We start from the raw sequence: 16197 nt of genomic DNA on the forward strand, positions 1-16197 counted from the left end.
ACTTCAGAGCATTCTTTCCAGTTCTAAGAGTTTTGTGTCATCTGTCAACGCTTAAATAAATATTTGGCTTATGCCTTATCTCCATAAAATTAGTGCGTGACGTGTGTGTATCTGTCCATTCTAGAATATACTAACACATTTATGAATTGGTACTTAAACAGAAACTCCTGGAAGTTGCATCTGTACCGCCCATCATTCAGTTTTCTCAGTTTATCAATAACGAGAAAGCTATACTGATTGTTTTTCCAGCAAGACCCACAGATGACCAAAAAAAATCATTAAATGTCACGTTGGTTTCTACAAGAATTTGATAAATATCTTTTAAATTCGTATCGTCACGTTTGAAAGCAGTATTGAGGTTTGCATTCAACTGCTTCAGCATCATGGAGTATGATTGGCTCCAATAAAAGACGCAAGATCCCGTACGGTGACAGAAACAGAAATATTTTCCTATTCCATTCTAGTTTCCCACTGTAACATAATCAAACATGAATACACTGATAGACTTCCCTTTTTTGGGTGGTATGATACCACTGCTTCCGTGAATGTCCGGTTAGTTACACGTCGATGCTGTGCAAAACCTCCTGTCTTTGGGCTAAAATGGTGTTTCTGAAAATATATAGGTATGCTCAAAGTGGATTCCTTCGGGATGCGTTAACAACGGTGTAACAACATTAGTCTTCCTACAATTGACTGGGCCAACAATTGAAGCACGTATATTATTAGGAAAAAGGGATCAATTCTTCTTCATCATCTTACAACACCATTGGACGGTCGGTTGGTTACTACGAGAATCTTGTGGTGTGACTGTTATGGTGATGACTATGTGCTTACATTAGCGTGCACGGCATTATGTTGAGAAATAGAAAACACACACATGTACCTTTTATATTTATTTTTTTTTACTTTCAGGCTATTCCCCAAGAAACCTTCCAGCACCTGATTGAACGTATCCCTGTGAGAATTGAAGCTGTCATTAAGGCTAACGGTGGGGCAACACCATATAGAATTCCAGCATGACCGATGGAGAGCGCCCCAAACTTGTCATTTTCAGCCAGGTGTCCTGATACTTTTGATCACATAGTGTAATTGATTCTAGTGTTGTGGATTTGTATGGCAAGAAAAATGCGGTGGCAGTCACCACAAACAGGTTAAGTAGCTACCGTCCATAAGTCAGTGCTGCGTTATATGACTTTGTAGGTTATTTGAGAGAGCTTAGTGTTAATATCCGTCAGTTGGCACAATGTATAAATGCCTGTGGTCATTCAATGCCAAAATCTGAAATCATTAATAACTCAAATATAAAACCTGTGGAAGAGTATACCCATGTATTTTGATGCTCCTATTGGGATGAATGTAATACAGGATGTGATACATGATCATCATTTTTGGGACGCTCTTTGAGACATCAACAAAGAAGATGTATTAGCAAGGCGGCATCACTTTATGTCCACTCTAAAAAAGATTTAAAAACTTAAAATACAAATTTTGTAAATTGTTACTGATTTTTACCCACAGAATACTTATGGAAGAGAGACTGATGTGTCAGTAGGGTCCTGAACCTTGGATATTGAATATGACATTCACTGGACAAAATGACATACACTAATAAGATTTGAATTGTTGAGTCAAGCTTGGCGGAATTTGGTAGAAGAATTCATTAAAATACAATGAACTATTTTTCAAAATTTTGAAATATAAAGCAACTGACTAGGTTAGAATATTTTCAAAAGGTGGGCAGCAAATATCTCGACCCCCTTGATAGTGTGAGGGCGAACGTATACAATTAAGAATTATTAGCAAAATGTTGCAGAAAAACATAATGACTCTAATTTTATGTCAATGTATACCATCTACATATAAAATTTGTATTTTCTCCAAAATTGTTTATAAATTTCCACCGCCACCCTATCTCTTTCCTGCCATGTCTCTGTCAGTCAACATACGAGGTCGGCTGGTACGTTTTTGTGTTGTACGTGTTCCTTCAAGTTTGCACTTCACTATCAAATCAGAAAACAGTGGACCTAGGGACGTTTAGGAGTGTGGAAATCTGGCGTGCAGACTTATGACACAAGTGACACCCAATCACCTAACCACATTCGAAGTCCGTGAGTTCCGCGGAGCGCCCCATTCTGCTCTTCAAATGGTTCAAATGGCTCTGAGCACTATGGGACTCAACTGCTGTGGTCATTAGTCCCCTAGAACTTAGAACTACTTAAACCTAACTAACCTAAGGACATCACACACATGCATGCCCGAAGCAGGATTCGAACCTGCGACCGTAGCAGTCGCACGGTTCCGGACTGCGCGCCTAGAACCGCGAGACCACCGCGGCCGGCTCATTCCGCTTTCTCACGACGGCTGTTGACTACTGAGGTCGATGATATTGAGTACCTGGCAGTAGCTGGCAGCACAATGCACCTAATATGACAAACGTATGTTTTGGGGGGTGTCCAGATAGCTTTGATCACATAGTGTATATCAACGGAGGAGTGTCCATATATTACTCTAATTGCTGCATACACGTACATCTCTATATGTAAATGGAGGCATTTTCAGTCAAGACGAACTTAGATAGAGGAGTATGAGACGACTCGTACCCATCGCCATATTTCTCTGAAAATACTGCAACACTCTACATACATACAGTCCTACTCCATCAGATGAAACTGGACTCTAACAGCAATATGCTGAATACACAACAGGCCATTAAAATTGCTACACCACGAAGGTGACATGCTACAGACGCAAAATTTAACCGACAAGAAGAACATGCTGTGATATGCAAATGATCAGTTTTTCAGAGCATTCACAGAAGTTTGGCGCCGGTGGCGACACCTACAACGTGCTGACATGAGAAAAGTTTCCAACTGATTTCTCATAGACAAACAGCAGTTGACCGGCGTTGCCTGGTGAAACGTTTTTGTGATGCCTCGTGTAAGGAGGAGACATGCGTACCATCACGTTTCCGACTTTTATAAAGGTCGGATCGTAGCCCATCGCGATTGCGGTTTATCGTATCGCGACATTAGTTCTCGCGTTAGTCGAGCTCCAATGAGTGTTAGCAGAATGTGGAATCGGTGGGTTCAGGAGGGTAATACGGAACGTCGTCCTGGATCCCAACAGCCTCGTACCACTAGCAGTCGAGATGACAGGCATCTTATCCCCATGGCTGTAACGGATCGTGCAGCCACGTCTCGATCCCTGGGTCGACAGCTGGGGACGTTTGCAAGACAACAACCATTTGCACGAACAGTTCGACGACATTTGCAGCAGCATGGACTATCAGCTCGGAGATCATGGCTGTGGTTACCCTTGACGCTGCATAACAGACAGGAGCGCCTGCAATGGTGTACTCAACGACTAACCTGGGTGCACGAATGACAAAACGTCCTTTTTTTGGGTGAATCCAGGTTCTGTTTACAGCATCGTGATGGTCGCATCCGTGTTTGGCGACATCGCGGTGAACGATAATGGAAGCGTGTATTCGTCATTGCCATACTGGCAGTATGGCACAAATCACTAAATCAAAAGAATAATAGATTACTGACAAATGAAACACAATATGAAATGTAGTTTGAACACAAAATCTGTTAGTCCTCGTTTGCACTTGGATATAATTTTGACATAACACATGTTTAGTAAAAATAGTACCAGCAAATTCGAAATGTTTTGTGCAACTAGCGTTCATCTTTAAAAGTTTTTCATTCATGAGATTTACACAGATGCAATGCTCTAAGATATCAGTTCACTTCTTAATTAACATTCGTAGTAGTGTTAACGAAGAATAAAAATTTGTGATTTGTCATATTTCACAATGCAACATGAAAGAAATTAAAAGGTGCTGGATTCTGATGGTGGGTTTGTGATTTTGTTGTCAATGGTGAGACAAGATGGACCCAAATACACGAGGCGAACTGTGTTTCCAGTTGTTTTAAGACTCATAATAGAGATTAGCTTTCGGACAGAGAGGTTAGCGATCGCAACGGTAGGAGTGGCGTTAGGGCATAGTTAGGATGAATTTCAGGGCCAAGGAGTAAGTAGTTAACCTTTATCAGGTTACATGTAACAACTTTTATCACGAAATTACTACTAACTGCCGGAAGCTGTGGCCGAGCGATTCTAGGCGCTTCAGTCCGGAACCGCGCTGCTGCTACGGTCGCAGGTTCGAATCCTGCCTCGGGCATGGATTCGTGTGATATCCTTAGGTTCGTCAGGTTTAAGTACACTACTGGCCATCAAAATTGCTGCACCACGAAACTGACGTGCTACTGATGCAAATTTAACCGACAGGAAGATGATGCTGTGTTTTGCAAAAGATTAGCTTTTCAGAGTATTCACACAACGTGCTGAGTTGAGGAAAGTTTCCAACCGATTTCTCATAGACAAACATCAGTTGACCGGCGTTGCCTGGTGAAACGTTGTTGTGACGCCTCGCGTAAGGAGGAGAATAGCCTACCATCACGTTTCCGACTTTGATATAGGTCGGATGGTAGCCTATCACGATTGCGGTTTATCGTATCGTGACATTGCTGCTCGCGTTGGTCGAGATCCAATGACTGTTAGCAGAATATGGAATCGGTGGGTTCAGGAGGGTAATACGGAAAGCTGTGCTGGACCCCAACGGCCTCGTATCACTAGCAGTCGAGATGACAGGCTTGACAGGTTTGTTATCCGCATGGCTGAAACAGATCGTGCAACGAAGTCTCGATACCTGAGTCTCGGAGACCATGGCTGCGGTTACCCTTGACGCTGCATCAGAGACAGGAGTGCTTGCGATGGTGTACTCAACGACGAACCTGGTTGCAGGAATGGCAAAACGACATTTTTTCGGATGAATCCAGGTTCTGGTTACAGCATCATAATGGTCGCATCCCTGTTTGGCTACATCGCGGTGAACGCACATTGGAAGCGCGTGTCCTTCATCGCCATACTGGCGTCACACCCGGCGTGATGGTATGGGGTGCCATTGGTTACACGTCTCTGTTACCACTTGTTCGCATTGACGGCACTTTGAACAGTGGACGTTACATTTCAGATGTGTTACGACTCGTGGTTCTACCCTTCATTCGATCCCTGCGAAACCCTACATTTCAGCAGGATAATGCTAGACCGCATGTTGCAGGTCCTGTACGGCGGGCCTTTGTGGATACAGAAAATGTTGTACTGCCGCCCTGGCCAGCAGATTCCCTAGATCTTTCACCAATTGAAAACGTCTGGTCAATGGTGGCCGAGCAACTGGCTCGTCACAATACGCCAGTCACTACTCTTGATGAACTGTGGTATCGTGTTGAACTTGCATGGGCAGCTGCACCTGTACACGTCATCCAAGCTCTTTTTGACTCACTGTCCAGGCATATCAAGGCCATTATTACGGCCAGAAGTGGTTGTTCTGGGTACTGATTTCTCAGGGTCTGCGCACCCAAATTGCATGAAAATGTAATCACATGTCAGTTCTAGTATAATATATTTGTCCAGTGTATACCCGTTTATCATCTGCATTTCTTCTTAGTGTAGCAATTTTCTACATCTACATCCATACTCCGCAAGCCACCTGACGGTGTGTGGCCAGTTGTGTTGTTCTAAGTCTAGGGCACTGATGGCCTCAGATGTTAAGTCCCATAGTTCTTAGAGCCATTTTTGACTACTAATTTATGCACTATATATAAGAGGCAAAAAAAAGGCTTCCGTCTGAGGTCGCTGCTGCTGCGTCTGTGAGACGTAGTGCGATTCCGAAGCGGATGCCTAAGCACCGACATGTAGGCAAGGGATTAATGTGGCTTTGGTCTCTTTTCGACGTGCGTACGGCTAACACAGAAACGTGAACTAAGTTATCACTTACTGTCTGGAAAGAATCGCTGAGCGCGTAAGAACAACCAGTCAAAGGGGTGGAGGAGAAAAAGTAGTATAACCCACGACAGGTACCCGTAATTAGTCATCCAGTATTTGAGAACGATAGCTGATAGTGTCTTGCAACAAACTTTACACATAATCTGAGACCGTTACGAGACGTCTATGGCTGACAGCCCCCCAAAAATTATGGAAGATTAAAAGTTTAACACTTACTGTGGTTGATTGGGAGGTCGTTCCAAGGCGTGGCAGGCAGCGAAAGGCGTCCCCGGAAGCTGACCAGAAAGCCTCCCCGGTGCGCCTGACAAACCGGTTTCAGGCACTGTCTCTGGCTGAGCCAGATGCAGCTGCCTGCCCTGTTTCAGAGGATCATTCTCAGCCTTCAAGGTCCGGGCAATCGCAGAGGTTGGGCTTACTGGTAGTTGGGAGCTCCAATGTTAGGCGCGTAATGGGGCCCCTTAGGGATATGGCGGCTAAGGAGGGGAAGAAATCCAGTGTGCACTCCGTGTGCATTCCGGGAGGAGTCATTCCTGATGTGGAAAGGGTCCTTCCGGATGCCATGAAGAGCACAGGGTGCAGCCAGCTGCAGGTGGTGGCACATGTCGGCACTAATGACGTGTGTCGCTTTGGATCTGAGGAAATTCTCTCTGGATTCCAGCGGCTATCTGATTTGGTGAAGGCTGCCGGTCTTGCTTATGAGATGAAGGCAGAGCTCACCATCTGCAGCATCGTTGACAGAACCGACTGCGGACCTTTGGTGCAGAGCCGGGTGGAGGGTCTGAATCAGAGGCTCAGACGGTTTTGCGACCGTATTGGCTGCAGATTCCTTGACTTGCGCCATAGGGTGGTGGGGTTTCGGGTTCCGCTGAATAGGTCAGGAGTTCACTACACTCAGCTGGCGGCTACACGGGTAGCGGAGGCTGTGTGGCGTGGACTGGGCGGTTTTTTAGGTTAGAAGGCCTCGGGAAAGTGCGGGATGGGCTGCAATGTCAAAGGGTGCTTGGCAATTACAGGACGTGCTTGGATCAAGGAACAGTCGGAATTATAGTTGTAAACTGTTGTAGTTGCGCTGGAAAAGTCCCTGAGCTTCAAGCGCTAATAGAAAGCACAGAAGCGGATATCGTTATAGGTACAGAAAGCTGGCTAAAGCCTGAAATAAGTTCTGCAGAAATTTTTACGAAGTCTCAGACGGTGTTCAGGAAAGATAGATTAGGCAGAATTGGTGGTGGAGTGTTGGTGTCTGTCAGTAGTGGTTTATCTTGTAGTGAAGTCGAAGTAGATACTCTGTGCGAATTGGTGTGGGTGGAGGTTATACTTAACAGCCGAATTAAGTTAATAATTGGCTCCTTCTACCGACCCCCAGACTCCGATGATACAGTTGCGGAACAGTTCAGAGAAAGTTTGAGTCTCGTAACAAATAAATACCCCACTCATACGGTTATAGTTGGTGGGGACTTCAACCTACCCTCGGTATGTTGGCAAAAATACTTGTTCAAAACCGGTGGTAGGCACAAAACGTCTTCCGAGATTGTCCTAAATGCATTCTCCGAAAATTATTTAGAGCAGTTAGTCCACGAACCCACGCGAATTGTAAATGGTTGCGAAAACACACTTGACCTCTTGGCCACAAACAATCCAGAGCTGATAGAGAGCATCATGACTGATACAGGGATTAGTGATCACAAGGTCATTGTAGCTAGGCTCAATACCATTTCTTCCAAATCCATCAGAAACAAACGCAAAATAATTTTATTTAAAAAAGCGGATAAAGTACCACTAGAAGCCTTCCTAAAAGACAATTTCCATTCCTTCCGAACTGACTATGCGAATGTAGACGAGATGTGGCTCAAATTCAAAGATATAGTAGCAACAGCAATTGAGATATTCATACCCCATAAATTGGTAAGAGATGGAACGGATCCCCCGTGGTACACAAAAAAGGTCCGAACGCTGTTGCAGAGGCAACGGAAAAAGCATGCGAAGTTCAGAAGAACGCGAAATCCTGAAGATGGGCTAAAATTTACAGACGCGCGAAATTTGGCACGTATTTCGATGCGAGATGCCTTTAATAGGTTCCACAACGAAACATTGTCTCGAAATTTGGTAGAAAATCCGAAGAAATTCTGGTCGTATGTAAAGTACACAAGCGGCAAGACGCAGTCAATACCTTCGCTGCGCAGTGCCGATGGTACTGTTATCGACGACTGCGCCGCTAAAGCGGAGTTATTGAACGCAGTTTTCCGAAATTCCTTCACCAGGGAAGACGAATGGAATATTCCAGAATTTGAAACACGAACATCTGCTAGCATGAGTTTCTTAGAAGTAGATACCTTAGGGGTTGCGAAGCAACTCAAATCGCTTGATACGGGCAAGTCTTCAGGTCCAGATTGTATACCGATTAGGTTCCTTTCAGATTACGCTGATACTATAGCTCCCTACTTAGCACTCATATACAACCGCTCGCTCACCGATAGATCTGTACCTACAGATTGGAAAATTGCGCAGGTCGCACCAGTGTTCAAGAAGGGTAGTAGGAGTAATCCATTTAACTACAGACCTATATCATTGACGTCGGTTTGCAGTAGGGTTTTGGAGCATATACTGTATTCAAACATTATGAATCACCTCGAAGGGAACGATCTATTGACACGTAATCAGCATGGCTTCAGAAAACATCGCTCTTGTGCAACGCAGCTAGCTCTTTATTCGCACGAAGTAATGGCCGCTATCGACAGGGGATCTCAAGTTGATTCCGTATTTCTAGATTTCCGGAAAGCTTTTGACACCGTTCCTCACAAGCGACTTCTAATCAAGCTGCGGAGCTATGGGGTATCGTCTCAGTTGTGCGACTGGATTCGTGATTTCCTGTCAGGAAGGTCGCAGTTCGTAGTAATAGACGGCAAATCATCGAGTAAAACTGAAGTGATGTCAGGTGTTCCCCAGGGAAGCGTCCTGGGACCTCTACTGTTCCTGATCTATATAAATGACCTGGGTGACAATCTGAGCAGTTCTCTTAGGTTGTTCGCAGATGATGCTGTAATTTACCGTCTAGTAAGGTCATCCGAAGACCAGTATCAGCTGCAAAGCGATTTAGAAAAGATTGCTGTATGGTGTGTCAGGTGGCAGTTGACGCTAAATAACGAAAAGTGTGAGATGATCCACATGAGTTCCAAAAGAAATCCGTTGGAATTCGATTACTCGATAAATAGTACAATTCTCAAGGCTGTCAATTCAACTAAGTACCTGGGTGTTAAAATTACAAACACCTTCAGTTGGAAGGACCACATAGATAATATTGTCGGGAAGGCGAGCCAAAGGTTGCGTTTCATTGGCAGGACACTTAGAAGATGCAACAAGTCCACTAAAGAGACAGCTTACACTACACTCGTTCGTCCTCTGTTAGAATATTGCTGCGCGGTGTGGGATCCTTACCAGGTGGGATTGACGGAGGACATCGAGAGGGTGCAAAGAAGGGCAGCTCGTTTTGTATTATCGCGTTATAGGGGAGAGAGTGTGGCAGATATGATACACGAGTTGGGATGGAAGTCATTACAGCATAGACGTTTTTCGTCGCGGCGAGACCTTTTTACGAAATTTCAGTCACCAACTTTCTCTTCCGAATGCGAAAATATTTTGTTGAGCCCAACCTACATAGGTAGGAATGATCATCAAAATAAAATAAGAGAAATCAGAGCTCGAACAGAAAGGTTTAGGTGTTCGTTTTTCCCGCTCGCTGTTCGGGAGTGGAATAGTAGAGATATAGTATGATTGTGGTTCGATGAACCCTCTGCCAAGCACTTAAATGTGAATTGCAGAGTAGTGATGTAGATGTAGATGTAGATGTACTGCATGTTCGGTGTTCATGCATTAAAAATGCTGCATGAAGCGTGGTCTTTTAATTTAATATTGACCCAAACTGTATTCTAGAGACTTTAGCGGAAAGTATTCACATACGCTGCTGAATATACCAGCGATATTATATCCTTTTACGACGCATAGTTCTGGAGATATGACATCATAAACCGTTACATGCATGAATAACTGCCGAATCATACATGACGTTTTACATTGTCATTTCTTTTCTACTAACTCTATACGCAACACGTTTCATAGATAGTTTCCAGGTGTACCATTGCATGTACCTGCGTCATTGTATCATTGTCCAGCTCACACTTCAGGATATAAGAAGCCGTAAACATTGAGCTCCGGGAAAATTAAATTTCAGAGCTTAATTTGCTGGAGCTACAGGTGCAATTCGTGTACAAATACGTTAAGTATATGTGAAATATAATGCTGCGGGCGAAAAACTCATTCTAAGTCCCTGCAACTATTTCGACTTCATTTGTTGAATACCAGTTAACGATCTGGAAAGAAACGAGCAGAGAGTGATGACATGGAGAGAGAAGGATGAAGAGCAAATGGACAGAGGGAGATGATGAGATGGATGGAGACGGAGAACGAGGTGGACAAAGAAAGCATGAGAAGGAGGTTGAAATAGAGGGGGAAGAGGTGATAGAAGGGGAAGCAGCTGATGGACAGAGGCTGAGGAGCAAATGGACAGAGAAAGGAAGAAGGAGGAGATGAACTAACAGTGGATTGGAATAAATACATACCCAGGCGACGCCAGGTACTCAGTAATAGCGTAAATAGCTAGGAATTTAATAGCTGTTGATGCAGTTTGCAGGTTAGTGAAATAAAACTGTATTTTACGTCATGCTCAAATTTTATACGGAAGTAAAGTAATACATTTAAAAATGTTGGTTCATATTGTGAAATACGGATCCTGCTGTTGATCGGTTATATGGCGCAAAGTGACCTTGAAGTGGCTCCAACTACATCATGGTCAGTACTTCCCAAACAGAGTGAAATTTAAAATGCGAGAAATAAAGCAGACGCGATCAGAGATGTTGTTGATGCCGTTACTCAGAAATTTCCAAACTTCCCTTGCACTGCAGTTCTAGGATGAGCTGAAGTCGGTAGATAGTCTCTTAAATGAGGACGTACTCCAGGACTTTCCAAGCGTACCGCTTACAGTCACACTATTGCTGGGTGCTCTACATTATCTTTATTTTTTCGATTGCACTCCTGTAGCTAGCGCGAATCTTGCGTATTATCGTTTCACAGAACGAGAATTCATATTTAGAACTAATCGCGTGGTGACAGTATAAGAGGGAATCAGCCATGTGTTTGTATTGTACTGTCGGAATATGAGATTTCGGATTAATGAGAACGGTCAGTGTTATGTATAGAATTACATTTTGGTGAAGATATAGCTGACGTTGTTTCAGTAATGAATTGTCAATTACCGCGAGCTATCGTCGAAAGCGATTGTATTGGTATCAGAAGCGATTCGTTGATGTTTTTGTACTCAATGGTAATGATCTTGATGATTCAGCATGGTTTGAATTCTTATTATGGAACTTGCCCACAGCGATAAATTTACGTAGGACATTTAACATCATGTCATTTACTCCGGACAGCTAATTCCATGTCTTGCCTAAGAAGCAACTAGCGTGAAAGATAGAATTGATATTTACAAGTGTTCTTCAGGAACATTATAGGGAGAATAAAATCAAATTAGTGACATTTAGCTCAGAAATAGTTCTCATTTCAAATCTCCCTGTTATACAGCACAGCATTTTCCTCAGGGATTTTGGAAGTGGTGCTATCTGCATAGGGAATACAGGACAGTTTTAGGTACCAGTACCATAACTGGGTGTGAGGCTCTCTGCCAATACGTAGCCCAATGCCTAAATTTGATACACTCAACTACTGATGGAGAGCAGCTCACTAGTTGTTTGAACTGATTAAACAGCTGCTCAAAAAGATCTTTGACAGATATGATATGGATTCCTTATTTCTCGAAGTGTGAACCGTTAATGAGTACTTATTTCGATTTTCTTGGGTACAAAACAAGAGCAAATTGCATTTTGTTCTAGCACATATATTAATAAACTGAGCTTCTTTCATCATAATGCGTTACATTAAACAAAACCGACAATTATTGAGTAAGAGCGTATACGTAAATTGGGTCTGCATAGGAAAGCCTCGTGAGGCATAACGACGTAATACTATACAAATAAAAAAAAACATAGATCCTTGGTTTTCCACACATTTGAAGAAAAATTCTTAAAATACAACGAAAGCCATGTAGCGTATGTTTGAAATGGGTATTACACTGAATTTAAACCGATTTACCTAACAGGTGGGTTCCTATCTGCGTCCGACCATCCAGATGTAGATTTTCCGTGATTTCACTAAAGCGCTCTGGGCAAATGCCGAGATGGTTCCTTAGAAATAGTACAGTCGTTTCCTTCCCCATCCCTGAAACAAACCGAGTTTGTGGTTTGTCTGTTACGCCTATGTTGCTATCCGTTAAACTCTATTCCACCTTCCTTTCTTGAAACAGATTACATTATAAATGTAATGAATAATATAAATCTGAAACCTCATCTTAAGCACCTGATATCTGTTTCAGGCGTTATCGAAAAGTAGTTATATTAGTATGACAACTGATACAACGGAAGAAAGTATTCCGGTGTTTTTAATGCCCTAAATGGAATGCACGACCAAATCATAATTCAAAGTGACACGTTTCCATTGCCTGATAGTTATGGCTTGCCTTAGTGATTAATATAGGTCTCGCTGCTCTAATTAACGGCGTGATATGCACTTGAACACAGAATTAATTTGACCGCAGCTATGTGTGGTATGTAGACCGCACGTCACCATTATTACACAACGTTATTTATGCCTCAAAACAGACTCGTGTAAATTCAGTCGAAATCTACAAACGTTCGTTTTATAATTTATATGATAATATTTTATTCATGGTGTTCCAATGCGCATATTTGCGCTTCACTATTACGAACAATAAGTAATACGTTATTGGTTACAAATGTTTACTAATTTATGTAAATAAATTGCCACAAGAACGACGACTATCACACAAATCACGTATAGGTCTTTTGTTACTTTAGATACGACTGTTTCGAGTGAGTAAGTATTCTGTGTCTGTTTACTTTCGTTCCATATAGATCGGTGACCTCCGCGCTCTTTTAGAGCAATCACAAAGTTTATATCGGAAGCGATTATTTCCGACATTCTTCCTGTACTCACTCTATCGAAGGCGTCGTGAATTTTTTATCTCAACACATAAAACATCCATGCGACGAGTGGTCGTTGATCCCTAAAGAAATCGGCTGCCTCAGTTTCTGATACTGGTGCTGTGCTACAAGTCTTAAACATGCCATCTTAAGCAGGCCGATGTGGCCGAGCGGTTCTAGGGGCTTCAGTCCTGAACCGCGTGACCGCTACGGTCGCAGGTTCGAATCCTTACTCGGGCATGGATGTGTGTGATGTCCTTAGGGTAGTTACGTTTAAGTAGTTCTAGGGGACTGATGACCTCAGATGTTAAGTCCCATAGTTCTCAGAGCCATGCCATCTTAAGAGACGCAGCATTTTTAAGTGCAGAATAACTTCAGGTAAGGTTTAAGCCGAGTAAGACTGAAAGGCAGTTGTTTGGAGATTGCATACTAGTGTTCAAACTACCAGCGGAGTTGCTTCATCTTACGGTACGTTCCGTTCACTTTGTGTGATATGGGCCAAATCACCACCGAGATAGAAATGGACAATAGGTGAAGGTATTCGAGTGCAATGAGGCTCAACACGTTCCCATCGATGTGTATAGCTAGACACTAAAACTAAACTCCTCCCCAATAGGCCATGAAGGCCCAACGGTACCGACCGGCCGCCCTGTCATACTCAACCCATAGTCGTCACCGGATGCGGATATGGAGGGGTATGTGGTCAGCACACCGCTCTCCCGGCCGTATGGCAGTATCTGAGAACGGAGCCGCTAATTCTCACTCAAGTAGCTCCTCAGTTTGCCTCACAGGGGCTGAGTGCACCCAGCTCGGCAGACTGGACGGTCATCCATCCAAGTGCGAGCACAGCCTTACAGCGCCTAACTTCGGTGACCAGATGGGAACCGGTGTCACCATTGAGAGAAGGCCGTTGGCTGTAGCTAGACAATGCCCTATGGTAATACTTGAAATCGTAAAGGTCTCGTACTGGACAGTACCATCGACGCAGAACGTAAGTCGAAAGGACGTAAATGTCGCACTATACTATCTACTGACTGTACCTGCCCGTGTCTAAATAACTTTCAAAACTACACTCGTGGCTTTCATGGATCTTTCAGATCCACAAAAACACATTTTTTTACGGTAACACCGTCTTCCCTAGTTTTTCAATCGCCTTAATACAATATTTATGATATTACGATGTTTTTATTACGTCTGAGCCGTGGTAAAATTAGCGCGCAGCGCGTACCGTGAAGCAGTCGCCCTCCGTTTTCTTGCTCTGGCCCCTTCGTCGCAACTGTCCCTCTAGCGGGAAAGGGGAAAAGTGGGCTGTTCGCGTGGGTTTAAGAAGTGGTTTTATGGGCTCTCGTGGAGAGTTGGCAGTCGGAGCATCAAGAAGCGACTTCTCTTCCGGTGGTAGAGGGACAGCACGCATACCGCGGCATTAGCGTAAGCGACGCGAGCAGCGGCTCCGAGGTATGGGGCGTTAACTGTTCGCCGCGAAAGGAATCTTCCTGAGCGTGGGTCCGCAAGGAGTCTAATCTCCAGTTCGGCCGTATGCTGTCGAGCGGCGAGAAGGTTCGGAAAATCGGCGTGCCTTCCTGCGCCCGTTGAAACGGATGGCAGCGGGCGTCTCGAAAATGGTTCAAATGGCTCTGAGCACTATGGGACTCAACTGCTATGGTCATTAGTCCCCTAGAACTTAGAACTACTTAAACCTAACTAACCTAAGGACATCACACACATCCATGCCCGAGGCAGGATTCGAACCTGCGACCGTAGCAGTGGCACGGTTCCGGACTGCGCGCCTAGAACCGCGAGACCACCGCGTCCGGCCGGACGTCTCGGCAGAGCATTTGGAGGTGCTGCGTTGGTTCAGTCCTGGGAGTCGGAACGCATCAGAAGTTGAGTATTGATTGTTAACACATTTTATGAAGTTTAAGTGAATTCAATATACTTATTTTTGTTAATTATACCAGCCTTTTTTTTTGGGGTGTTTCCCGCCATTGATTCTCGTCTCCTCACCCGCGGGAAGGAGGTAATATTAGAAAGGGTGGTCCGTTTGTCCCCTTTTGAGGAGGAAAGGGGGGAGTCAGAGTAAATCTGTGGTTCGGATTGCTTCTTTCCCTCCCAACTCACCTACGGGTTTATTCGACTGGTAGCCTCTGCCACGTCTGCGAAAGTCTAAGGCACCAATGGCTGTAGTCTTTAAAATGCAAGGCACTGAGACCTGATCCATTCTCTCGCCTGCCATAACTAGTATTACTAGACTCACGTGTAAAAGGTACTCTAAGAGAGAAGAAAAATTGCTTTTGCCTCGTGGTAAGAACTAGTCAATTGCATAACGAATTCCTGCTCATCTGGAAGCTGTGACTTACGTAAATTTGTGTCTATATGCATATTTGGCTATAATAAGCAAGGTTGTTGATGTACGCCATAGTGGATTTTTTATATTGTTTCTAGTCAGCAAAAACTGTTGTGTGTTTTTCCAATTCAATACCTTTTAAGGCTTTTACTCCACCTGTTTATGTGTTTTATACAGTTAGTTGGTTATTAGTGTGTTTTCTTGCCATGCAAAAGTTTGCCATTTCATTACGGGTAGAAATTGTTGCCTTGAAAGGAGAACGTCATAAAAGTTCTCAACTCCTACCTGGCGAGCATGTGTGTTTGCCATAAGTTAATTGGCAAAAATGTGTAATTTTTTTAAATATATTTGGAAATCTTAATGTTACTAACTGTTAGTGTAGCCCCCCTCCCCGTGTGCATGTCTCATGCGTTTTCGTTTTTCTATTTTGAGGACTTTTGTACAGAGTATTGTCCTTATATGTTGCAGAAAAGTTAGATTCTGCACTGTTTAAGGAATGGAGTGAAATTCACCTGTAATTTAGCTGAGCTTGAAATGTTATACGGTGTCGCGTTGTATACGTTAAGTAGCTTGCCTGTACTTGCCGTTTACTGGCGTGCAATTTTTAATAATAATTTAAAAGCCCTTTCCTATCGTAAATTGTGACTTATTTGTTAAGTGATTGTTGGTCTTTTTTTAAAACAAATATCGTAATGTCTTGCACCAAATTTGAATAAAGAGTGTTATTGAAAACTGTGGGTAATTTCACCAGCTATTCATTGGCACCTACTTCCACTTTACATTTTGTGTATTGATTGAGATTAATAACCTTTGGTGAACCAGTAGTAATTTTACGATTCACGTCTGTTGACAAGTTGTAACTCAACATTATTTAGTTTACATAATATTACACCCTAA

The sequence above is a fragment of the Schistocerca gregaria genome, chromosome 8 (genome assembly GCF_023897955.1).
Source record: "Schistocerca gregaria isolate iqSchGreg1 chromosome 8, iqSchGreg1.2, whole genome shotgun sequence".
NCBI lineage: Eukaryota > Metazoa > Arthropoda > Insecta > Orthoptera > Acrididae > Schistocerca > Schistocerca gregaria.